This window comes from Lepidochelys kempii, chromosome 3 (genome assembly GCF_965140265.1).
Source record: "Lepidochelys kempii isolate rLepKem1 chromosome 3, rLepKem1.hap2, whole genome shotgun sequence".
NCBI lineage: Eukaryota > Metazoa > Chordata > Testudines > Cheloniidae > Lepidochelys > Lepidochelys kempii.
In genome coordinates, this window is record NC_133258.1 from 106,872,752 (window position 1) to 106,900,720 (window position 27,969).

Consider the following 27,969-nt stretch of genomic DNA (forward strand, 5'->3'; position numbering starts at 1 on the left):
TGGTAGAAAGCAATCCAGGGAAGAAGCAGTACAGAACTTTTGGGGTGTTGATGGACCTTCACTGCCTACCTCAGTAACCTGGACTGGAACCCAGTGGAGAAGATGGGTCTGGAGTTCCCTTGTCAATCCCTAGGCAGGGAAGAAAGTGGAAAGTCTACCCCTGATACAGGGAGTCTACATAAGAGAAGGGCCTGAAGCTAGGCCAAAGCCCACAGGAGGCCTAGAGTCCCTTGCCTGACTGAGGGGTTATCCTTTGTCAGACTCTTTATATACCCTGAAAGGGGCAGACATAAATACATGGCCTGGCTATAGGGCTGAGTCACAATAGGGGGCAGACCATAGTAGAGCCCGAGTAGCTTTCACCAGGGGGCACCTGGAAAGAAGAAGAGAATCTGCCCGGCCACAAGGGGGTACCCGCAGTGAGTGAACTCTTCACAGTTACTCATGCACAAATTAGACTATTCTGTCTTCATCCTTTTCCTGCTTACAAATGTTGAGTCCAAACATTAAGCAAATATAATAGTGTGAGAGGTGAGCAATTAAGAAGAATGCTAAAGTAAAGAGTTTAGAAAAAACCCTAGGATGAAAACTTGTTTCAGAAACTGCTCATTGAACAATTATTAACAAAAACTAAATTAATAAAACTCAGTCTCTTTTGCTGAAATCCTGATCCCATTGAAGTTAATAGCAAAATTCCCTTGACTTCAGTGGTACCAGGTTTCCACCCTTGGTGAATGACTTGTGAACAGAGAAAAAAATTGGGATTTTTCAAAGCGTCCTAAGGGAGTTAAGCATTTCTGGGCTGTTTTGAAAATCCCAGCTGAAATTAACTTGATAACTGCAACAAAAAATTCAACTGGTTTTAGTGGTACTGAGTAATCTAGGCTGGGTTTGAACTGGTAGCCCAGAAGTGAAAGACTCTGTCCATTTAGCCATCTGTGAATCATCTAGTCTCTCAATGTGCTACATAATTGTTTCTGTAATCCATTTTGTAATATGTGAAAATTAGTTACCCTTAAATTATGTATTTTAATTTATTTTCAAAACATTAACTATTAAATGCACTAGCACATGACCTCTAGATATAATTAATATAAGAAATGATAAACCAGGCATATAATTAAATATCCTTTCCATAAATAGAATACTAAGGGAAGCAGCCATTCAGGAAGATTATATTACTGAAAGGGAAAACATTATTATAGTCAGTCATAATTGTGCACAGCAGCAAGACAACAAGGATCCTTACTGTGTCTGTGGAGAGCTATTTTTAGTGTACTATAGGGACATGGGTTAGGAACGGACAGACTTTTGAACAATCCAAACCTGTGGAATATCAGCTTTGTTTGTATGTTCAGGAGGGAATAGGAACATTGCATATGTCCTATCTCAGTGGTTCTCAAACTTTTGTACTGGTGATCCCTTTTACATAGGAAGCCTCTGAGTGTGACCTTTATAAATTAAAAACACTTTTTTATATTTAACATTATTATAAATGCTGGAGGCGAAGCTGAGTTTGGGGGTGGAATCTGACTGCTCAGGACCCCCCATGCAATAACCTTGTGACCCGCCTGAGGGGTCATGACCCCCAGTTTGAGAACCCTGTCCTATCTTATTTGTGGCCATTTTTTCCATTCCCTGATTCATTGACTCCTCCAGAAATGTGCATCAACAGCAGAGCCTACATTGAGAATGGAAGCTGCAGAAGACATTATATACACAGAGACCATGAAACAATACCTCCTCCCACCCCACTCTCCTACTGGTAATAGCTTATCTAAAGTGATCACTCTCCTTACAATTTGTATGATAATCAAGTTGGGCCATTTCCAGCACAAATCCAGGTTTTCTCACCCCCCCCTTCCAAAAACCACACCACACAAACTCACTCTCCTGCTGGTAATAGCTTATCCAAAGTGACCACTCTCCCTACAAGGTGGATGATGATCAAGGTGGGCCATTTCCAGCACAAATGCCCACATATCTATTCAGGGGACACCATCACAGGGCCTAATAACATCAGCCACACTATCAGAGGCTCGTTCACCTGCACATCCACCAATGTGATATATGCCATCATGTGCCAGCAATGCCCCTCTGCCATGTACATTGGTCAAACTGGACAGTCTCTACGTAAAAGAATAAATGGACACAAATCAGATGGCAAGAATTATAACATTCATAAACCAGTCGGAGAACACTTCAATCTCTCTGGTCACGCAATTACAGACATGAAGGTCGCTATCTTACAACAAAAAAACTTCAAATCCAGATTCCAGCGAGAAACTGCTGAATTGGAATTCATCTGCAAATTGGATACTATTAATTTAGGCTTAAATAGAGACTGGGAGTGGCTAAGTCATTATGCAAGGTAACGTATTTCCCCTTGTTTTTTCCTACCCCCCCCCCAAACATTCTGGTTAAACTTGGATTTATGTTGGAAATGGCCCACCTTGATTATCATACACATTGTAAGGAGAGTGGTCAGTTTGGATGAGCTATTACCAGCAGGAGAGTGAGTTTGTGTGTGTGGGGGGGTGGGGGGGTGAGAAGACCTGGATTTGTGCTGGAAATGGCCCACCTTGATTATCATGCACATTGTAGGGAGAGTGGTCACTTTGGATAAGCTATTACCAGCAGGAGAGTGGGGTGGGAGGAGGTATTGTTTCATGGTCTCTGTGTATATAATGTCTTCTGCAGTTTCCACAGTTTGCATCCGATGAAGTGAGCTGTAGCTCACAAAAGCTTATGCTCAAATAAATTGGTTAGTCTCTAAGGTGCCACAAGTACTCCTCTTCTTTTTGCGAATACATACTAACACGGCTGTTACTCTGAAACCTATGTTGAGAATGTGGCTTTCCTCCTACTCATACTCCCATCTCTCTCTTTTAATGGAGTTTAACTGATTCATCTTTGCTTTCAAAACACATTTTCTTGCTTTCAGGAGAGATACCAGGGTATAGTCAGTTTGAGGGGAATTAGGAAATGTAGACATTTTCAACATAGTCGAGTGCAATGCAATGCTCTCCACTCAAATATGAATTTTGTGTACTGTAGTTCTCCTTATATATTTTCAACGTGTGGGTTTAATTCTGTGACTCTTATTGACTTTAAGGGGAATCATGTCATTAAATCCTCCAATGATTCTGTAAAATTTAGGAGATGACAGCTAATTGCATGGTTGAAAAAGAACACTAATTATAGATGGATGGTTCAATACCATATTAACCCTTTTAGTGCAGTGCAATCACGGTGTGTGGGATGAAGAGGAGGGCAGATGGATTGGTCCAAGTCCATACTATTTGATAGGAATATTTGGTGACATGAGGGGATAGTAGAAGTGGGAGTTGTGAGCCCTCCTCATGGTTACATGTATGAGGAGGAGGGATTAGGAGAGGAGAGAGAGAGAAGAACATGAGACAGAGATGAGTGGAGTGGGGGAAAGCTAGAGATGGAAGTGCCAGGGAATCAGGCAGGGTTTCCAGAACAAAATAAGCAGCTTCTGAGTTTATGGGAAGACTATAAATGTCATAATCATAGACTTTAAGGTCAGAAGGGAGCATTATGATCATCTAGTCGGATGTCCTGCAAAATGCAGGCCATGTAATCTCACCCACCAACTCCTGTAACAAACACCTAACTTATGTCTGAGCTATTGAAGTCCTCAAACCGTGGTTTAAAGACTTCAAGGTTCAGAGAATCCTCCAGCAAGTGACCCGTGCCCCACACTGCAGAAGAAGGCAAAACCCCCCGAGGGCAGATTGGCAGAGGCCCTGGGGGAAAATTCCTTCCTGACCCAAAATATGGCGATCAGCTAAACCCTGAGCATGTGAGCAAGACTCGCCAACCAGACACCCAGGAAAGAATTCTCTGTAATAACTCAGATCCCACTTCTTCTAACATCCTATCACAGGCTATTGGGCATATTTACCGCTAATAATTGAAGATCAATTCATAGCCTAATTTTGGCAATCCCTTCATATCTCCTCCATAAACGTATCAAGCTTAGTCTTGAAGCCAGATATGTCTTTTGCCTCCACTGCTTCCCTTGAAGGCTGTTCCAGAACTTCACTCCTCTGATGGTTAGAAACCTTCTTCTAATTTCAAGTCTAAACTTCCTGTTGGCCAGTTTATATCCATTTGTTCTTGTCTCCACATTGGTACTGAGCTTAATTAATTCTTCTCCCTCCATGGTATTTATCCCTCTGATATATTTATAGAGAGCAATCATATCTCCTCTCAGCCTTCTTTTGGTTAGGCTAAACAAGCCAAGCTCTTTGAGTCTCCTTTCATAAGACAGGTTTTCCATTCCTCGGATCATCCTAGTAGCCCTTCTCTGAACCTGTTCCAGTTTGAATTCATTCTTCTTAAACATGGAAGACCAGAACTGCACACGGTATTCCCAGTGAGGTCTCACCAGTGCCTTGTATAACGGTACTAACACCTCCTTGTCTCTACTGGAAATACCTCACCTGATGCATCCCAAAACAGCATTAGCTTTTTTCATGGCCATATCACATTGGTGGCTCATAGTCATCCTGTGCTCAACCAATACTCCGATGTCCTTCTCCTCCGTTACTTCCAAGTGGTGTGTCCCCAATTTATAACAAAAATTCTTGTTATTAATCCCTAAATGCATTACTTTTCACTATTAAATTTCATCCTATTACTATTACTCCAGTTTACAAGGTCATCCAGATCTTCCTGTATGATATCCCGGTCCTTCTCTGTATTGGCAATACCTCCCAGCTTTGTGTCATCCACAAACTTTATTAGCACACTCCCATTTTTTGTGCCATGGTCAGTAATAAAAAGATTAAATAAGATTGGTCCCAAAACTAATCCCTGAGGAACTCCACTAGTAACCTCCTTCCAGCCTGACAGTTCACCTTTCAGTGTGACCCACTGTAGTCTCCCCTTTAACCTGTTCCTTATCCACCTTTCAATTTTCATATTGAGCCCCATCTTTTCCAATTTAGCTAATAATTCTCCATGTGGAACCGTATCAAATGCCTTACTGAAATCAAGGTAAATTAGATCCACTGCGATCCTTTTGTCTAAAAATTTGTTACCTTCTCAAAGAAGGAGATCAGGTTGGTTTGGCACGATCTACCTTTTGTAAAGCCATGTTGTATTTTGTCCCAATTACCATTGACCTCAATGTTCTTAACTACTTTCTCCTTCAAAATTTTTTCTTCAGGTGTTGCTCCTGAATCAGTTGGGTAGAGCACTCTCAGCTATCTGTTCTAGTGGGGACTAAGAGCAGTTCAGTTAGTAAAACCTGTGGGCAGGCTGTACCAACTTTTCCCTTTTTTATTCTGTGTTATTCTAGGAATTTCAGAATTGGAATACCCTGCATCTCACAGGATAATGTAGGGTAATGTACTCTACATGCTTCCTCTTCTGGGGATTCCCTGTCTCTAAGAAATGAGGCAATAAAATTCACAAGTACATTCTCCCTATTTGTTATCTTCTAGGTATGCAACACATTTCTACAATGCTTTAACCGCTGCCAGTGGAAAAGCTGCTATTTCTCTGTTGATTGTATTCTTTTTTATAAATTAGCAAGTGATTAACTGATGGGCAGCTCTGCGTTATTTAATGGCCTAGTTAACAGTAGCTCATTGATACCCCAACACAGTGTCACCTTAAAAAGTTACCTCATTTCAAATTCTTTGGAGCAATTTAACAAAACATATGTATCCAAAAGAAGTGTCTCATGAAGATCTGTGCTGTTTACAATTGTGTTACCAATGTGGACATATTATTCCGTCCATTTGGGATTTCTTTAGGATGACTGGGGAAGTAGATTATGAAAACATCTCTCATCCCCCTCCACAGGATTTTGTGTCCTTTTCCCTTCTCTGAATTTCACTCCTCCACTACTTTAGCCTCTCTCTTGTTTCCCTGGTTTTGCAGAAATTAGTGTGCTTTCTTTTTTCCATTGTGGGTCCAAGACCAGCTACTTTGCAGTGCCTCAGAAGCTAATGCCATAAATCTATTATCACTCAGATAGGTGCAGCATTACTAATAGACAACTCTTAGTAAAACTGTTATGTGTTTTGTGCCTTCCTTACTGGCATAGAAAACTTTACTCTCTAAATGTATGCCCTGCACTGCTTTCTGCTGTTTAGAAGTATTGGAGGTCTATATTGCTCCCTATGTAGTCACCTCAATTCTCATTGCATATCTTTTTTATAAAAACAGTCACAGCTATTGGTATTTATTATTCTTATTTTATACCTGAATAACTTCAGTGCCATACAATTGATCTCCATCTGCATAAAGAAGCATGTATGTTCTGTGTGAAACTCTGTCTCCATCTAGCATAGGCTGGGCCACAGAGAGGTTGATGAGCCTGCTGCAGCCATGGCTAATAGGTGCTCAAGCAGTATAGGCACACACATTATAATGCAGAGGTCCCACGTTCAGTCCAGCTGGTGATGACCCACCTCCGGGCACAGCATTACATGTGTTCAGGAAGTATAAAATCCAGAACCCTCTCTAGATGACTTCCTTTTTTGTCACATCAGTTAGCATTAGACATTTATGGATCTGTCCTACCGTATATTAATTAGTTACACTTTTGGCAGAGGTAAGGAAATATATATTGTAAAGCAGGATGAACCTGAACACTAATTTGCTTAGGGTGATCATATTTTCCAAAGGGAAAATGGGACACTACATGGGGCTAGCCGGAGTCCCTCTCCCCATGCAGGGCTGGCCTGAGCTGCTTGCCCGAGCCCCCATCCCCACGCAGGGTTGGCACTGCTGCTCACCCGGGTCCTAACTGACCCCCCACGCAAGGCTGGGGCTGGCGTTGCTTCCTGCCATGCCTTGCCTGCCCTCTGCACGAGGCTGGGGCTGGCATCATTGCTCAAGCCCTGCCTGTCCCCCGCCCAAGCCCTGCCTCCCCGCACTTGTGCAGGGCTGGCAGCACCGCTCGTGCTCCCCATGTTTCTCCACACTCCACTTTTTTTGCAAAAGTAGGCATTTTTCCTATTTGCTTTTGACAACTTTTGCCAAAAAAGTCGGGACGGCAGGGACAGGGCTTAAAAAAGGGACCGTTCTGGCCAAAATTGGACATAAGGTCCCCAGCAGTCAGCTACAATAGGCTAATATTCTATTATTTCTATAGGGACCAATTCACCAACTTAAACAAAGAACTAAAATCCCTATCCTGTAGAATTTCTATTCGAAAGGAATTCCATAAATGGTCTTTAGAGGGCAGTTATTGATCCGTAAGTACTCTAACTTCCACCCTATGATTTAGTTCCTGATAGAAATGGGCCTGAACCAAAGCAAGGGACTAGAGGTGTTTGGAATCTGGATTGATATATGAGAATTTTTCACCTGGCCCCAATCTCAATGGTGAGCCAAATGGAAACTTGCTCCAAATTTTGGGGTGTTCAAAATCAGGATTTGGAGGAAGGGGCGGAAGCAGGGGGCTGGGCTCCGGCCCATCTGGAATTCCCAAATTCCAGAACACTTAAAGGCTGTTGTAGTTAAGTGAAAAATAGAGTTGTAAAGTATTTCATCCCTTTTGCTTAAAGTATGTAAACATATTTTATTGAAACTCGTAACTAGAGAAAGATGTCTTGCGTCAAATAAATGAACAATCTATTTCATAAAATGAGATATTCAGGATTCAGGAATCTCCATATCCTAATCTCTTTGGGTACATGATCCCCAAAAGTTGAATAGCCTTGAAAATAACTATTTCCTGATCTTGAGCCTTCTTATTGTTCAGCAAGAAATTAGAGGCTTCTCTTGGGGATGCAAGTCTTAAAATAGTAAGGAACAGCTGACTGATTTCAAAATACGTTAAACATGGCATTTTCATCTTCATAGTTTCTACTTATTCCAGGAAATCTTTGAGTATGAGGTACCAAAAAGATCTCCATTTTTTCTGGTTAAATATTACAACAATAAATAATTCATGTAGGAAATATATTATTAATCATGTTTAGCAACTGTAGAGAAACTGTTTTTAAGCAGCTGTGGTTAAAAACACTTTTTCCTACATACAAAGAGACTAAAAATGCACAAGCCTGTGTGTGTGTATGTTCATATGCACACACCCACTTGAAGTTTATCAGTGCATGTATAATTACTCACTCCCTGAAGTGCACTCCCTTAAAAAAAACAGCACGGCAGAACTAATGTGTGGCACATGAATGACGTGAAAACAATCCAAAGGCCCACATTAAAATGAGCTTCCAACATTGTACCTGCAGTCAACCATTGCAAAATTGGTAGTTAGGTGTGCAGTTATCTATTTTGCATGTACAAAATTCCTACCTGTACAATTTTTGCACAGAATTTGCAGGCAACATTTAGGCAAGATTTTAGGCAACATTTGACCTAAGGACATTTTAAATTAAGGCGGTTCTGTCATTTTAAGAGATACCATGTTTGTAAGAATATACAATCCTGTTGCACCTCTACAAAATGATCTCTCACTCTCACAGACCTTGGGAGGCAGACCACTCCTCACTTAGACAGCCCCCCCAACCTGGAGCAAATACTCACCAGCAACTACACACTACACCACAGAAACACTAACCCATGAACCAATCCCTATAGCAAACCTCATTGCCTACTCTGTCCCCATATCTACTCTAGCGACACCATCAGAGGACCCAACCACATCAGCCACACCATGAGAGGCTCATTCACCTGCATGTCTATTAATGTTATATATGCCATCATCTGCCAGCAATGCCCCTCTGCCATGTACATTGGCCAAACCAGACAGTCCCTATGTAAAAGAATAAATGGACACAAATCGGACATCAGGAATGGTAACATACAAAAGCCAGTAGGAGAACACTTCAATCTTCCTGGACATTCTATAACAGATTTAAAAGTAGCTATACTTGAACAAAAAAAAAAAAGTCAGAAACAGACTTCAAAGAGAAACAGCAGAACTAAAATTCATTTGCAAATTTAACACCATTAGTTTGGGCTTGAATAGGGACTGGGAGTGGCTGGCTCATTACAAAAGCAGCTTTGCCTCTCCTGGAGTTGACACCTCCTCATCTATTATTGGGAGTGGACTACATCCACCCTGATCAAATTTGCCCTGTCAACACTGGTTCTCCACTTCTGAGGTAACTCCCTTCCCTTCATGTGTCATTATATAATGCCTGCATCTGTAATTTTCACTCCATGCATCTGTACAAGTGGTGTTTTACCCATGAAAGCTTATGCCCAAATAAATCTGTTAGTCTTTAAGGTGTCATCAGACTCCTTGTTGTTATTGTACAATATATATTCAAGGTTCTGTTTAGTTGCCTTGTCTTTTGACCTTACATCTTTTCTCCAGAGATCTTAGAATTATTCCAATTGAAGGAACAAGGTTGGGCTCTAAAATGTAAGAGGTGAAACATTGATTAATGAGACCAATGCAAGCCTGTAGCTAGTTGGTGTCATTTGTCCTTCTCTACTTTAGGGAAAAAAATGTCAGTGATTTTTCACTATGAATAAGCATGAAGTGGCCACTAGAGTGTTCAGCAAATCCATCTTTCTTTCTATTGTGTGCTCCTCTGAGATATGGACTGTAGTTGAGGTACAGAAATTTGAGTTGAACAGTGAGCAAATTTGTTATAGTTAGTGAAGATAAAGACAAAGGAACAAACATTTTCTCCCTGTTAGCCTATTTTTAAAAATTTTCTCTGAAGAGCACCGAATACCAGATTAAAGGTTGCATAAGATGTTGTGAACATGTATGGTAATTACACTAAACAGAGCAACTCTATAGCAGAGAGGATGCCAAATCCCAGAGCTGCTGCTCATTTGACTGTCTAAAATCAATGAGTTACAACACCCTACAATTTGTACCAGTATAAATGATCGGCAGCAAGTGGTATTAGTGCAGTGCATCCCTGCAAGCTCTCTTGTTTGGGAGTGTACAGGGTACTGCACCCACACCCAGAAAACCCAAAACATAGCAGTGCCTGTGGATTGCACACCTATCCCATAATGCCAAGCATAGTTCCCAGGAGTTGGTGCATACAATTTGTTATACAAAACTGTTAAGAACCCCTTCCCATTTTTGGTTTGTTCCTTAGCCTGCATCTAATGGCTCTGTCTGGCACAGATGTCCACATTTGCTGCGTGAAGGGGCATGGGTTACACTCTCTACTACCGCATATATCAATGCAGAAGCCATGGTGAAGGAGTGGGGCGAGTCTGGTCATTGCCAGATGGAAGCTTGCAATTGTCTGTTTTGACAAGAACATTCACCTATTGTTAGCAATGGTTGAGGTGGTAACAAGCTCGATTTTAACTCTTTTTGTTTATTTATTCAATAATTTTTATAACTTTATTTTTTTTCTGTTCATTTTGTGGCTGAACTGATTTCTTTTCTCTTCTATTTCCGTCAGAGATGAGAATGCTTGGGGCTTGTTTCTGGAGTTGAGGATATTTCTCCTGGCCCCATTCAAACTGTGCACAGCCACTTGAGTTCTTCCCAATCAAACAAGGCCAAATAGCTTTTGGTCAGATTTCCAGATTGGATTTTTCCTTAGGTTAAATGTCCCTACTATTGTTTGAATGTTCCCTCCACTTCTTCCATTCTTGGCAATTGGACTGGGGAGCTATGGTAACTCTTCTATTATTCCTGAATTGGTCCCCTTCATTTTCAGTTGGAGCAGAACCCAGTTAATACAAGATGGTTGGTTGAAATCTCCAGAAGTCTTTTGCCCAAGTGTTTGTTTCCATCATCTTCTTTTCCTATGGCGCAGCACTTCTTTCTGCACTCTGGCACTTTTTCATTCCTCGTTATGGGATGGGAGCTGCAATGGGCAACTTTATTTCCTTATCGAAAGTTCAGTCATTTTGGTGGGATGGACATGACCTCCACTTGAGGCATGTGCTCAGTTACTCTGAGAGTAACAACCCATGCTCAGCTTGGGCCCAGTATCTCTGGACCAGACCTGTCATTGCAGCTCCTCTTGCTGTTTTTCTGGAAGGTTCAGCATAGCTGGAACGACCATCAGTGGAAACTTTGCAGCCCACAGATAGTTCTCCTGCTCTCATCTATTTTAGTCTTTATTAGGGCACTAATCAACATAATACTTTGGCATTCTGTCTTGTACATAAAATGGTGCATCTAGTCATGATGGGGAACAGCAGCTATTAGCAATATCACCATAAAGCTAAAACCACTGTAGACACTCAGATATTTAATTGTTGAAAAGGGAATAGAGGGAGATTAGCAGTTTACCTGCTTTGTTGGAGTCTGAACTAAAACCAAGAAGGGCAAAGCTGCTCATAAAGAGGCCACGAAAGATCTTTACTAGTTGGTAGAATTGTCACCTATGAACCAGCATCTCCTTTTTATTGATTGAAGCATACCTAAGTCTAGCTCTGATTCAGCAAACCACTCCATTTAGTAAAGCACTGAAGCATGGTGCATAATTTTAAACAAATGCCTAAGTTCCATTGACAATGATTGTTAAGTGTGTGCTTCAGTACTTTGCAGAACCAGGGCCCCTATCTGTTTGTCATCATATTAGCATGAGCTGTTACTACTGTAGGTAACACCAGTTCATTATGTCACAGATTAATTATGTCAGATCTGTACAACCCTATTGGCTGAAAAACAGCTAGTGTTTGGTGTAGTATATGGCAAAAACATAAAATGCAGAATCATCACTTATGTTAACCTGATTATTAATAGAAAGTAATGAAAGTAAAAAGGTCTGTATGCTCCTGAGAATTCCTTGTTTCCATGGGGATGTCTCTAAAGTCTTCTCCTCAATATCCATAAATACAGAACCAAGATGACAGTGGAGCAAAATTAAAAGATGGGCAGAAGAAGGTTCACTTTGAATTTAGTTTGTTAATGGTTGCTTAAGCTCTGTAGAAGGAATAGTTTGAAAAGACAGAGTCTGAAAAAGCTTTCAGGCTCGTCTTCAGGAGCTGTAGGACCATTACTATTAAGAGAGCCACTTAAGTGCAGAGCTGAAGAGCATACAGAGTATACTGTAAATTCACTGAAGTTGCTTGAATTGAAAAATCAATAAAATAAAGGTTAAAAAGTGGGTCATTTGTGTGAAGATCTAAAGATAATGAGCCAGCTTCACAGCTGGTATGAATTGGTAGAGGTGCATTGATGTCAATGAAGCTATGCTGATTTAAATCGGCTTATGATCTACTATGATATTTCACATTTACCACTGGAAATGTTATTCTGAAAGTCATCTATTTTATTAAAAACTCTAAAGTACAGTTTCCTTTGCCTGTGAATTATTGAGTTATTTGGCCTTTGTGACTAAATCCAGAATGTACATTCTAGAAGCATATCAAAACTGGCCAAGATACATTTTTTATTATTGTTGCTAATATTACACATGCGACTAGACTGAACCAATTTGGGGAGATTCTAGTAGCTGTGAGCATGGGCAGATGCTCTTATCTGTTTGTGAGTAAGGCAAAATGTTTGGGCTAGATTCTCAGATGGTGTGAATCAGCATATTTCTATTGACTTAGTACGAAACAATGCTGATGTCACAATTCAGGGCAACTGCACCAGTATTCCCCGTTCTATGGTCCTTTGAGAGAACACACTCTAAGGCCTTGGCTCCTGATCCATCACCTCTCTTGGATATTGACCTGTGTCTCTCTCCCTCTGGAGCAGGGATTGTCTAGGCTGCACAGTTCCCTGTCTACATTGTGATATTCCCAGCAAGCCAGACTGCCTAAACAGCCCAGCATCTGCTCTTTGCTTTCTCTTTAAAGGCTATGAACAGCCAGCAGTCACAAATTACCACACAGCTCTTTATATGCACGAACATATATTCTGAGGATGAAAGCATTACTGAAGAAGACATACAAAAAAACCCAATAAAAGTTCCTATTTGCAAGCTAAAAGCTTACCAGAGGTCACCCATCAGTCGTATGGGGCCTCAGTAGGCCAAAATCCTTCAAACTTCCCAGAAAGGATTATGGCCCCCCCCTTGGGCAGAAGGTTCTGTTCGTTTGCTGGATCAGAAAGAAGAGCCCAAGTCAGTTTAAACTCAGGCTATTTATCCAAAAGTCCTTTCTTGGCTGGTCTCTGGATAATTCAGTTTGATCCAATATAAATGAGACTCTCGAGGTGGAGACACCTTTCCGGAGGTGCTACAATCTGGGTGAATTTGCCTAATCACCTCCCTCCCCTCCATACATACTGGGCTTGGTTCCTGGAGGAGTTTGGGTCACCCTTCCCCACGGAGTTACATACAATCCCATGCTCTGGTTCCAGTTGGAAAAGTTTTTATGTTCCATAACAACCATTAGAAATGGACTAATTAGTCACTTATTGGTGGTCTCAGAAGATAAAGAAAAGGCTGAACGGGTTTGCAAAATGAAGTATTTCTTCACATAATGCACAGTCAGCCTGTGGAACTTTCCCAGAGGATGTTGTGAAGGCCAAGATTATTCAGATATTAAGGTCAGAAGGGACCATTATGATCATCTAGTCCGACCTCCTGTACAACGCAGGCCACAGAATCTCACCCACCCACTCCTGTGAAAAACCTCTCACTTATGTCTGAGCTATTGAAGTCCTCAAATCATGGTTTAAAGACTTCAAGGAGCAGAGAATCCTTCAGCAAGTGACCTGTGCCCCATGCTACAGAGGAAGGCAAAAAACCTCCAGAGCCTCTTCCAATCTGCCCTGGAGGAAAATTCCTTTCCGACCCCAAATAGGGCGATCAGCTAAACCCTGAGCATATGGGCAAGATTCACCAGCCAGATACCCAGGAAAGAATTCTCTGTAGTAATTCAGATCCCACCCCATCTAAGATGCCATCGGGCCTATTTACCATGAATATATAAAGATTAATTAATTGCCAAAATCATGTTATCCCATCATGCCATCTCCTCCATAAACTTATTGAAGATAATCTTAAAGCCAGATAGGTCTTTTGCCCTGTTGCTTCCCTTTGCTATTCCAAAACTTCACTCCTCTGATGGTTAGAAACCTTCTTCTAATTTCAAGTCTAAACTTTCCATTGACCAGTTTATATCCATTTGTTCTTGTCTCCACATTGGTACTGAGCTTAAAGAATTCCTCTCCCTCTCCGGTATTTATCCCTCTGATATATTTATAGAGAGCAATCATATCTCCCCTCAACCTTCTTTTAGTTAGGCTAAACAAGCCAAGCTCTTTGAGTCTCCTTTCATAAGACAGGTTTTCCATTCCTCGGATCATCCTAGTAGCCCTTCTCTGTACCTGTTCCAGTTTGAATTCATCCTTCTTAAACATGGGAGACCAGAACTGCACACGGTATTCCAGGTGAGGTCTCACCAGTGCCTTGTATAACGGTACTAACACCTCCTTGTCTCTACTGGAAATACCTCTCCTGATGCATCCCAAGACCACATTAGCTTTTTTCATGGCCATATCACATTGGCGGCTCATAGTCATCCTATGATCAACCAATACTCCAAGGTCCTTCTCCTCCTCCATTACTTCTAATTGATGCATCCCCAGCTTATAACTAAAATTCTTGTTATTAATTCTTAAATGCATAACCTTACACTTGTCACTATTAAATTTCATCCTATTACTATTACTCAAGGTCATCCAGATCTTCCTGTATGATATCCTGGTCTCTCTCTAAATTGGCAATACCTCCCAGCTGTGTATCATCTGCAAACTTTATTAGCAAACTCCCACTTTTTGTGCCGAGGTCAGTAATAAAAAGATGAAATAAGATTGGTCCCAAAACTGATCCCTGAGGAACTCCACTGGTAACCTCCCTCCAGCCTGACAGTTCACCTTTCAGTAGGACCCGCTGTAGTCTTCCTGTTAATCAATTCCTTATCCACCTTTCAATTTTCATATTGAGCCCCATCTTTTCCAATTTAACTAATAATTCCCCATGTGGCACAGTATCAAATGCCTTACTGAAATCTAGCTAAATTAGATCCACTGCCTTTCCTTTATCTAAAAAAATCTGTTACTTTCTCAAAGAAGGAGATCAGGTTGTTTTGGCACAATCTACCTTTTGTAAAGCCATGTTGTATTTTGTCTCATTTACCATTGACCTCAATGTCCTTAACTACTTTCTCCTTCAAATTTTTTTCCAAGACCTTGCATACTACAGATGTCAAACTAACAGGCCTGTAGTTACCTGGATCACTTTTTTCCCCCCTTTCTTAAAAATAGGAACTATGTTAGCAATTCTCCAATCATACAGTATAATCCCTGAGTTTACAGATTCATTAAAAATTCTTGCTAATGGGCTTGCAATTTCATATGCCAATTCCTTTAATATTCTTGGATGAAGATTATCTGGGCCCCCCGATTTAGTCCCATTAAGCTGTTCGAGTTTCGCTTCTACCTCAGATATGGTAATATCTACCTCCATATCATCATTCCCATTTGTCATGCTACCATTATCCCTAAGATCCTCTTTAGTCTTATTAAAGACTGAGGCGGAGTATTTGTTTAGATATTGGGCCACGCCTAGATTATCCTTGACCTCCACTCCATCCTCAGTGTTTAGGGGTCCCACTTCTTTCTTTGTTTTCTTCTTATTTATATGGCTATGGAACCTTTTACTATTGGTTTTAATTCCATTTGCAAGGTCCAATTCTCACTTTATCCCTACATGTTCTGACCTCAATAAGGTAGCTTTCCTTGCTGATCCCTCCTATCTTCCACTCCCTGTATGCTTTCTGCTTTTTCTTAATCACCTCTCTGAGATACTTGCTCATCCAGCTTGGTCTACAACTCCTGCCTATGAATTTTTTCCCCTTTCTTGGGATGCAGGCTTCCGATAGCTTCTGCAGCTTTGATTTAAAGTAATCCCAGGCCTCCTCTGCCTTTAGATCCATAAGTTCTTCAGTCCAATCCACTTCCCTAACTAATTTCCTTAATTTTTGACAGTCAGCCCTTTTGAAATAAAAAACCCTAGTTGCAGATTTATTTTTGTTAATCCTTCCATTCAGTTTGAACTGAATTAGCTCATGATCACTTGGAACCAAGATTGTCCCCTACAACCATTTCTTCTATGAGGTCCTCACTACTCACCAAAACCAAATCTAAAATGGCATCCCTTCTAGTCGGTTCAGTAACTGCTTGATGAAGGAATCCATCAGCTATCGCATCTAGGAAAATCTGAACCCTATTATTATTACTAGCACTCATCCTCCAGTCTATATCTGGGAAGTTAAAGTCTCCTATGATCACGCAGTTTCCATTAGTATTTACTTCTTTATAAACATTAAAGAGGGCTCTATCCATATCCAAATTAGATTCCGGTGGTCTATAGCACATCCCGAGCTCTATCCCAGGGGAGGCTCTAGTAGTTTTCTTCCCCAATGTAATTTTTGCCCAGACGGACTCTGTCTTATCCATTCCATCACTTCTTATTTCTTTACATTCTACCTCATCATTGATATACAATGCTACTCCACCACCTTTACCTTTATTTCTGTCTTTCCTAAACAGCACATACCCTTCAATACCTGTAGTCCAGTCATGACGACTATTCCACCATGTCTCTGTTATCCCTATAATATCTGGTTTCACTTCCTGCACCAGTAGCTCTAGTTCCTCCATTTTGTTACCTAGAATCCTTGCATTGGTGTACAAACATCTTAATTTTTGCTATTTGGCCTCGCTCACATTCTGTACCCTATTAGGCACGGTCATTCTACAGCCAGTATAACCTATTAGACTGGTATCCACACTGCCCTTCCTCCTTATATACATTCTCCTACTCACGGCTGTATCCTTTCTTACTTCGTTTTCTTCCCTCTCAATGCTAAAATCTGGTGTGGAGATCACCTGGACATCTCCCAGCCATCTCCCCCAAATTCCTAGTTTAAAGCTCTCTTAATCAGTTGTGCCAGCCTCCATCTTAGAAGTCTATTTCCTTCCCTTCTCAGATGAAGTCCATCCCGAGAGAACTGTCCTCTGTCTATGAATGCCTCCCAGTGGCCATACATCCCAAAGCCCTCCTTATAATACCACCACCTGAGCCATCTGTTCATAGTCATAATCTTGTCACACCTTTGTTGCCCTTCTCTAGGAACAGGTAGAATCCCACTAAAGATCACCAGAGCTTCGATTTCCTTAAGCGTCTTTCCCAGCCTAGCATAGTCTCCCTTCATATATTCCAGTGAGAATCTAGCCATATCATTTCATAGAATCATAGAATATCAGGGTTGGAAGGGACCTCAGGAGGTCATCTAGTCCAACCCCCTGCTCAAAAGCAGGACCAATCCCCAATTAAATCATCCCAGCCAGGGCTTTGTCAAGCCTGACCTTAAAAACTTCTAAGGAAGGAGATTCCACCACCTCCCTAGGCAACGCATTCCAGTGTTTCACCACCCTCCTAGTGAAAAAGTTTCCCCAATATCCAACCTAAACCTCCCCCACTGCAACTTGAGACCATTACTCCTTGTCCTGTCCTCTTCTACCACTGAGAATAGTCTAGAACCATCCTCTCTGGAACCACCTCTCAGGTAGTTGAAAGCAGCTATCAAATCCCCCCTCATTCTTCTCTTCTGCAGACTAAACAATCCCAGTTCCCTCAGCCTCTCCTCATAAGTCATGTGTTCCAGACCCCTAATCATTTTTGTTGCCCTTCGTTGGACTCTTTCCAATTTATCCACATCCTTCTTGGAGTGTGGGGCCCAAAACTGGACACAGTACTCCAGATGAGGCCTCACCAATGTCGAATAGAGGGGGACGATCACATCCCTCGATCTGCTCGCTATGCCCCTACTTATACATCCCAAAATGCCATTGGCCTTCTTGGCAACAAGGGCACACTGCTGACTCATATCCAGCTTCTCGTCCACTGTCACCCCTAGGTCCTTTTCCGCAGAACTGCTGCCTAGCCATTCGGTCCCTAGTCTGTAGCTATGCATTGGGTTCTTCTGTCCTAAGTGCAGGACCCTGCACTTATCCTTATTGAACCTCATCAGATTTCTTTTGGCCCAATCCTCCAATTTGTCTAGGTCCCTCTGTATCCTATCCCTGCCCTCCAGCGTATCTACTCCTCTTCCCAGTTTAGTATCATCCGCAAATTTGCTGAGAGTGCAATCCACACCATCCTCCAGATCATTTATGAAGATATTGAACAAAACCGGCCCCAGGACCGACCCCTGGGGCACTCCACTTGACACCGGCTGCCAACTAGACATGGAGCCATTGATCACTACCCGTTGAGCCCGACAATCTAGCCAACTTTCTATCCACCTTATAGTGCATTCATCCAGCCCATACTTCTTTAACTTACTGACAAGAATACTGTGGGAGACCGTGTCAAAAGCTTTGCTAAAGTCAAGAAACAATACATCCACTGCTTTCCCTTCATCCACAGAACCAGTAATCTCATCATAGAAGGCGATTAGATTAGTCAGGCATGACCTTCCCTTGTGAATCCATGCTGACTGTTCCTGATCACTTTCCTCTCATGTAAGTGCTTCAGGATTGACTCTTTGAGGACCTGCTCCATGATTTTTCCGGGGACTGAAGTGAGGCTGACTGGCCTGTAGTTCCCAGGATCCTCCTTCTTCCCTTTTTTAAAGATTGGCACTACATTAGCCTTTTTCCAGTCATCCGGGACTTCCCCCGTTCGCCATGAGTTTTCAAAGATAATGGCCAATGGCTCTGCAATCACAGCCGCCAGTTCCTTTAGCACTCTTGGATGCAACTCGTCCGGCCCCATGGACTTGTGCATGTCCAGCTTTTCTGAAGCGTCCCTAACCACCTCTTTCTCCACAGAGGGCTGGCCATCTATTCCCCATGCTGTGATGCCCAGCGCAGCAGTCTGGGAGCTGACCTTGTTAGTGAAGACAGAGGCAAAAAAAGCATCGAGTACATTAGCTTTTTCCACATCCTCTGTCACTAGGTTGCCTCCCTCATTCAGTAAGGGGCCCACACTTTCCTTGGCTTTCTTCTTGTTGCCAGCATACCTGAAGAAACCCTTCTTGTTCCTCTTAACATCTCTCGCTAGCTGCAGCTCCAGGTGCTATTTGGCCCTCCTGATTTCATTCCTACATGCCCGAGCAATATTTTTATACTCTTCCCTGGTCATATGTCCAACCTTCCACTTCTTATAAGCTTCTTTTTTTATGTTTAAGATCAGCTAGGATTTCACTGTTAAGCCAAGCTGGTCGCCTGCCATATTTACTATTCTATTTGTTCCCACATGAAGGACAATCAGTGGATTCTTTCCCGCTCCCTTTAGGATCCTTTTCAACCTCAGATCTACAGCCCGTATCTTAGCACCTGGAAGACAGCACACCCTTCTGTTCTCTGGATCAGCTCTGGTTACAGGCCTGTCTATTCTTCTCAGTAAAGAGTCCCAGATCACATAGACCTGCCTTTTCCTTTTAACGGTGCTGTTCTCCAGTCTATCCCCTGTTCCCTCTGGCTGCGAGTTCTTTCTATTACTATTCTCCCTTGTAATCCTCTTCAATGCATCCTGTGTCCTCCTGGGGCTCATATTTGGTGTAGTGTCCATTGACTCTTCCCTTTTTCCTATAGGACTAGCCGCTCTTCTCTTCTTCCTTGCCCTTCCACCTTCAGGGACTACCTACTGAGCCCCTTCTTCATTTTCCAACTCTGCAAACCTGTTCTTGAGCTCTATTTCTCCTTCACTAGCCAATCTTTTCCTCTGCTGGTTCTTTTAGTCACATGCTTCTGCTGACCACTTTCCTCACCCAGTCTCCCCTCAGAATTCCTCAATCCTGCTTCCATCTGCAAGTCTGAGCTTTTCCCTTCAGATACCTCATGTCTTTGTTCCATAATCTGCTCAAACCCCTTTCTAAACTCAACCAGACTTTCCACCTGCATCTCCAAACCTCAGATCTTTTCCTCCATCAGCTCTATCAGACAGCATTTCATGCAGACAAAACTCTTACCAGGTACCCCCCTCCAGGATCATGTACATACTGCAGCTTCCACATCCAGCCATCTTCATTGTGCGTTCCACTACATGGGTCACTCCCACTGCTGCCTCTGTATCTGTCATAGCCTTCCCACCTAAATCCTGTTAATCTGGGAAACACAAACCACACCAAAACACCACCCCCCCACAGCAAAAACAAACCCCAAACAAGCACCACAATACAAACTCCCCTTACAAACTCCTACTGAAACTCCCCTGTTTACAGCTCTGTTCACTAGCTCCTATGCCACTACAGCTGTCTATGCCACTGCCTGACTGGCTGGCTACCTTTATAGGACCCCTACTCAGAGAAGCCCCACCCCCTAATCAGAGCTCAGCTTCTCTCCCAGCACAAAGCCCCTACAAGCCTCTACACATACAAATACAAAACCAAATATCTTCTCCTCCAACAGAACTCCCACTCAAATTCCCGTTTACAGCGCTGTTTGCTAGCTCCTGTGCCGCTACAGGGTTCAAAGAAGAACTAAATAAGTTCATGGAGGATAGGTCCCTCACAGGCTATTAGCCAGGGTGGGTTGGGATCCTACCTTCTGTTTGCCAGAAGCTGGGAATAGATGACAGGGGATGGGTCACTTGATGATTACCTGTTCTGTTCATTCCCTCTGAAGCACGTGGCATTGGCCACTGTCAGCAGACAGTATACTGGGTTAGATGGAGCTTTGGTCTGAACCAGTATGGCCGTTCTTCTGTTCTTTTTATCATTCTGGTACCTTTTAAAATGAACGCTACACTCACAAGAGGATTATTTCATATCTCCAAGTACATTTTAGGTTCAATATCTAGAGCCTTATATGTTATTTACAGCCAGAGAATGTAACCTCTGGTGTGGAATATAGTTTCTGCATGGTGCTCAGGAGAAATCAGTTTTTCTGCTCTGTATGGTGTTGTAGTGGCCTCATTTCTAGGATAAGCAAGGACATTTTGCCCTAGAGGAAGGAATGACACTAACTAAATCAGCAGTTTCACTTTCTGCAAGACGTAGGTGATGCTTGAATTTCTTTCATCTAAGTGCCAACACACCCTGACTCAGTTTGATTTGTGGCAGATAGGAACACCTGAGCTCATATAAGTCCATCTAGTCAGAACAAATATATCTACCACTTGTGGGAAAGGGTAGGTGCTATGATGGCAATACAGATTTGGGAGGAGTGATTATATTCATAGTAAGGGCAGAATGGGCCATTAGATCATATAGTCTGACCTCCTGGATACTACATGCCATTAAAATTCACCCAGTTATTCCTTTACTGGGTTCAATAACTTGTGTTTGACTAAAGCATGTCTTCAAGAAAGGCATCCCATCTTGATATGAAGACACCAAGAGATGGAGAATCCACCCTTTTCCTGGGTAGTTTGTTCCAATAGTTACGCATCCTCCATTAAAAAATTGAACCTAATTTCTTATTAGAATTTGTCTGGCTTTAACTTCCAGATATTGGTTCTTGTTATGCCTTTCTTTGAAAGATTAATAAGTCCTTTAGTATCCAGTAAGAGAAGATACTTATTCACTGTAATTAAGTCACCAATCTTCTTTTTAATAAACTAAAGAGATTGAGTTTTTACATCTTTCTCTGTAAGAGTCAAGGTTATGGTTGCTAGCTCAAGCCCTCAAACCAGCTGTGGTCAAGGATTACTAATAAGTGACATCAGAAATGGACAATTTTCTGCAAGAACCTAAAGAGAGCCCACACAAAGAAACACTTGTTAGCTGATTGGCTAACAATAAATATTTGAATACTTGCATGCCAGATATCTGTGATTGTGTTTGTGCTGCTGCTGATCCTTTTACATGCAGAACACAGCAAACACCACTTATTTGTCTTAGAATAGTTAGGGGATTACGTGGGCATAAGATCTAATGGAAAGAGAGTGGAAAAACAGAAGCACTACAGTGCAACTGCTTAAACATTTTTTTCCTCCTTACTGTTTGTCCTTATAACTTCTCACCTTGTGTTTCTATGCTGAATATTGATGAGACCAAGCTGATGTGGTCATTATGGGGTAATAATTGTGGGCACCAAACACCTTCCTGAAACCACCTATTCTTGGTTCACTTGAGATAGGCAGGTTGATTGAGCTTTTTATGCCTGTCCAATATGGGTGGTTTAGGATTTTCCAGCTACACGCTTTTTTTTATCAGAAAACACCAACTGATCAAACCAGAAACTATTTGTGGGAAAGGGTCTCTTTCAACAAATCTCCTGATTTGAAATATTTCTGAAGAAAAAGTTTCAAATGATCAAAAGTCCTGTTTCAACTATTTTAGAAATGGAAAGTTTGGGTTTTCAGTTGGAAACTACTTTTTGTTTCGACATTCTAGTAAATGTATGCATAGGTTGAAATTGAAATAAAATGTTTCAAAATGAATGAACTGATCAAAAAAAAAATCAGATTCTGGTCATGACATTTTTCAAGATTGACTTTTTGTCCCTAGTTGGTATAGGGAAAAAGTTTCAAAATCTCAGCATTATTGTGGGACAAGAACTTTTCCCACACAGCACTGCTGTCTGTCTCTAAATAGAAATTTGACTGCAAAGAGTGCAGGCCTGTATTTATCTAGAGGTAGATCTGTTCATTTCATGTGTTCATTTTCCTGCTTCAGTTGTAATTCAGTGTGTCTGATTTTATTTCTACAGTAATTAGCAGATTACCTTTAAAGTATCATGAGTTTATCATGGGCAAATCCTACAGGAATTTCTTTCCATTTGCATTCTAAAAGTAGCAGCACATTCTATTTCTTCTTTAATTCTTGCTTTATTGCTAATGTGATATATAGTCTGTCCAAATTAGGGTCTATCTACCCATGTTGTTACATTTAATCTATCACTACAGTATCTATATAGTATTCTTGAATTTGGCATATTACATAGTTTTATGTACAGAATGGAGTACAGTAATGCAGAGTTTGCTGTATAGGAATTATAGTTCACCTTGCAGTTTATTTATTCACATGTTCTAAACACTTGAGTTCACAGAGCCAAAAATGTAATATCACAAGACTTAAATCTGGAAGATTTCTCTTTTTTCCTCTAACCCCTTGTCTTCACCTGTCAGCACCCACCCCGTTTATCACCAATGCTGTCAAAACTGACAGCACCTGAAGCAGTGAGAGAAGTTGACACAGTGGAATCTGACTAAAATGTCTTCATATTCACCTTTAGGAATGTCAGTTTTTCACCATTCTTAGTATTTCAGACTAGCTTGTGACAAGTTTTCCATTAGTACTGAAGATGCATTCCAAATAGACATTTGTGGATAGCTGGATTGCTTAACTGCAGCTCTGCCTAAAGCAGAGCAAAGAGTAGTCTGATACCAGTAAACAAGAGACTCTTTACATTTTCAAGCTTTTCATTATTGTGGATGAGATAAGATGGGGTTGCTAGAGAGAGGATACTCTCAGGTTTCAGTCACTCTACAAGGTGATTATTTGTTTTAAAGCTAAAATTAAGATAATCAGAAATTAGGTTAAATAATCATTCATACCATCAAATGAAATGATGAGAAAGGATGTAAAAAATCATACTTTCTTTACCATCTCGAAGGAGCCAGATACCCGTAGTCCATTTTCAGGCTTCCATTTTGGAATATCTGGTAACACTAGCAAAGTTTAGGATGAGTTTAGAGGTGCCAAGGTTCACTCAAAGCTGAGCACAAGCACAGCCATGTTTCCTGCCGGACGGCACCATGTACTCTTTTCTGTGCAGGGGAACTCCTCTGTGAGGCGGCAGCCCAGGAGCAAGGCCATAATTTATGCCAGGGGGCAACTCAAGGAGAAGCCCAGCAGGCTGGTATCGGGAATCAGCTGATCAAGCTAATGATTGGCCCTGACTCCAAGCTGAAAGATACATGTAAGGAACCAGCTTTGTGAGAGGGTGAGGGAGGAGGCAGATGAGGCAAACATTTCCCTGAGCGGCAGTAGAAGACTTATTGATAGGCCAGGGCTTGTTGATCGCTGGCATTACAGACCTTTAAAGGGGCAGACCACCCTGCTGCATAGGTGTTGCCAACTCTTCAAATTTTATCACAAATTTTGCAATATTTGGTATTTTTATTTAACCCCCCGGTTCCTAGAGTCCTGTGATTATGTGAGCATCTTGGCGTTGTTTTGTTTGTTTGTTTGGTTTTTCTAAAGAAATGTCTAGTCCTTACAGTTTTGTTGAAAGGCTTGAAAATGTGATCTGAGTGCTCCCTAAAGGCAAATAAAAAACCAAAAAGGCAAATAAAAAGAACCCACAGTGTATTTTAATAAAAAACCTTCATGACTTTGGGACCCTGATTCATGACTTAATTGTGGGGGTTGTCAGTGCTGATATAATTTCAGTTTGTACTTTAAAGGGTGGTCTTCTATCTCTGTAACTTGTGGGGTAGTATCACCTGCCCTTGTAATTTCAGGTCCTTCAGTCCAGGGGGCGGTAGGCAATATTCTGAAGTCCCGACGACATCTCAGAGTGGGTGGTTACATTCTGCTGATCTAAAATTGTTTCTTTTCTATTGGCTAAGGGGGTGTTTTAACTTCCTGCACTGAATTGGTGCTCTGTGCCCATATGCCCTTTCCCGTTTCATCCCATTGATTGCTGCATTTCTGTATGCAATTAAAATTCTAATCAGTTCACATTTGTATTTGTGAGAGTGCTTGGGAAACCCAGGCTATTTAAAGCGTGTACTAAATGTAAATTATTATGCTTGAGGGATCCTGGGATCCGGCCGTTGGTGCAGAGCTACACCAAACACTTGTATCAAAGCCTAAATACTATGTAAAGACTTAATAAATTGCCTCATATGCAAAGGCATCCCACAAACTCACGAGCCATTGCTTCAACCTGGCACCAACGTCAGCCCAACTGTGTATGCAAAAGGCATAAGCGCATCCTTGCTCTGATCCTGATCTGTCATTCAGGTGCTGCAGGTTAGAAAACAATGAGACAATTGCAATTTGGGGTGACAGGGCTACATTCTATTAAGTATCATATTTCCATTGGGAAGCTGTGACTAGCAGTTGTCATTCTGTGTCATGTAACAATATTTGCTCATACTTTGTGGATCCTGGCTATGGAACTGCATGTGCACACCTACCAGCCTGCATTTCCAGAGTCATGCCTTTTGGTGTTATTATTGACTTCCAGGAACACTGAGGGTGATAACAGCTTTCTGTTCTGAGACTATTTGAGGAAAGACCCAGAAAGGAGGGCTACAGTTACACAAAAGAAAAAATGTAGCCAATAGTCCTACATAACAGCAGAAGCTGTGGATGGAATGTCGCACTTCATCATATTTATATATAGTGTCTGTCAAACACAGTAAACAATGACGTCTGCGAGGCTAATGGTATTTATTATGGAAATGCATAACTGAATTTGTCTTGAAATTTTAGTGTGTATGTAATATAGAGAGAGAGAGGTCTCCGGAGAGGAGACAAATGACATGCACTATTAGTGGAAAGCACAACACTAATGGGAGTAAATTACTGAATGATAGGAACATGTCCAAAAATCAACGTATACAGAAATTCACTCATTACGCTCTGTTTATTTTTTTCGAATCAGACATATCCTTTGTGATGACTAATGGTCACCTCATTGATGCTTCTGGCTGGCAGCATTTGTCTACATATTGATTCTGGATGAGGTCCAGGTCTCTTCAACAGACAGTGGGGTGGATCTGTTGCTTTTAGCTGCCCAATGTTACATTGTTGTTTTTTCCAGGATCTGCCTGCAGTGTAGTGTACTTGATGGAGGAACCAAAGGAAGTGTGAGGAGGGAGCTTGGAAAAACATAAAACCACTCTAAGTCTGGTTGAACCTCATGGAGTCCAAGGCTTTGTGAAACTGAGACTTTTGAAAAATAGACTGACGGCTTGTGTCCAAGTTCCTACTAGCCTTTATGATCTAGCACCTGTCAGAAGAGTGTGTGTGTATTAAAGGTGCTACGCCCAGGAGTGTTGGCAGTCTTACATATCCACTAACTTCAGTAGGTGTTGTTACAGGATGTGGAACTAAGGGTTTGCCTCCATGGAAGGGTAACGTGCTATATTGGTCCACGTAAATCTTGCTGGGACACTTTAATGGAATGCTGTTTGAAACCATACTACATTAAAGGCCAGTAGGGAAACTTTTGTGTGCACCAGCAAAGTCTACATGGACCAATTAATGTGGAACACATGAGTGTAGTTTAGAAATCACAACACATTGCCCCACCATGTAGACAAGCCCTGAAAACCATTGGAACAGTTTGCTAAGGGTTGTGATGGAATCTCTATCACTGGCAATTTTTAAATCAATATTGGATTTTTTGAAGGGTATGTATGCTCTAGTTCAAAAGGAGTTATTTTGAGGAAGTTCTATGGGCTGTGTTATACAGGAGGTCAGACTAGATGATCACAATGGTCCCTTCTGGCTTTGGAATCTATGAATCCCAAACTCTATCTTTTTTCCATCCGGTAGGAGTGAGCAGAGAAGCACCATTCCCCACAAACAAGTGGGATCCCCTGCTCCTTTGCTCTCTTCCAGGAGCATTGGGGGTGCCCTATCTCCTCTCCTCGTCTGTCTTCAAGGTATGCAAGCCAGGGACCCTCTATCCAAAGAGAGTGTTTTCAGAGATCTGGTGGTTTGCCACTCCTTTTCTCCATTCTCTCTCCATCTGGCAGCAGCGGATTCAGGAAACATCTTATTATACTCCACTGTACCTTTAAGTGCTGTGGGGCAGAGATGCAACATAATGTACTGAGTTAAGGGGAAACCCCACTCAGAGGCATTGCTTATCTCACCTTTCCTATAGAAAGTGAGCAAGATGGGGTTGTGCAGAGGAATCTCTTCTCTATTACCCAGAGCACGGAGTTCTCCTCTGTATTGTTATGCAAAGAGGAGGGTCATGCCTCAATTTAGAATGCATGCACTCCCAGTTTGGGGCACAGTTAGCATCAGTAGACAGAAACTGGTAGTTGCAAGGGCCTAGTGGAATGCATACCTCTAAATATTCTGTACTTTATTTCAAACCCACAATGTTTGAGTGGATTCAAAATTCAGCAAATATGCCCGCTCATTATAAGTTCTAACAGTAACTCATTAGTGTCACTAATATAGAGTGTCATCTTATCTTTTAAAAAAAAATTGGCTGTGATCTGAATAGTATTTATGATGAACTTGCGTACCTGAAATAGATTATCTTCTGTTTACTTTCATTTTGGCATTTGTGATGTATATGTTCTGCATTATAATAAATATTAACATTAAAAGATAATGTTAAAGATGGGCCCAAGCCAAAACAGTCCTCTGGCTCTCAAAACACCTGAACTTTGTGGAAGTTTGGATCATATCCAAACTTTGGAGCAAGTAATTCTTTCTGGATAAGATCAGAAGCAAAGAAAAGTTATATTTGCAAAAGTAAGGGAGTCCTGTACCCTAGTGGAATTCAGAATAAGCTTAGTACAGATGCACATTAGAGCAGGCTAAACTGCCCAGTTTCATGGAGCAAGTATTTGCATATATTAAATGACAGTGTTCAACCTACAGAAATTGCCTTTTGTTTTCAGGAAAAAAATTTCAAGGTGATATGAAAAATATCCCTAATTTTGTGAACGCGCCTAAATGAGGATTCATTGATATTATGACATCTTTTTCCTGTAGTGCCACTAAATAAACATTAATCAGATAGCAGTACAGCACAAGATGGAGCACACCAGAGGGGACAATCCTGCACTAGGGGGTGAGATAGCTGACTTAAAACATTATATAATGTTTATTTCTTACAAATTGTTAGTAACTGTAAGTGATTCAGACATTATCTTATACAGTTAACAGAATGCCTCGGAAAAGAAAAGACTTGTTAAATAAATGCATTTTCTAAACAGGAGAAAAAGCCCTGTATGCAATAAAAATGAATCTTATATAAATGAATAGAACACAGCTCATTAGAAAGAATAAATTCCTATTGTCCCTGCAGGTAAAATACAATAGAATGTAGGCCTGTTTAAAACTCCATTCAATCAATATCATTTGTGCATACTAAAGCAAAATGTATTTCATAACACAACGGATCCCTCTTAAATG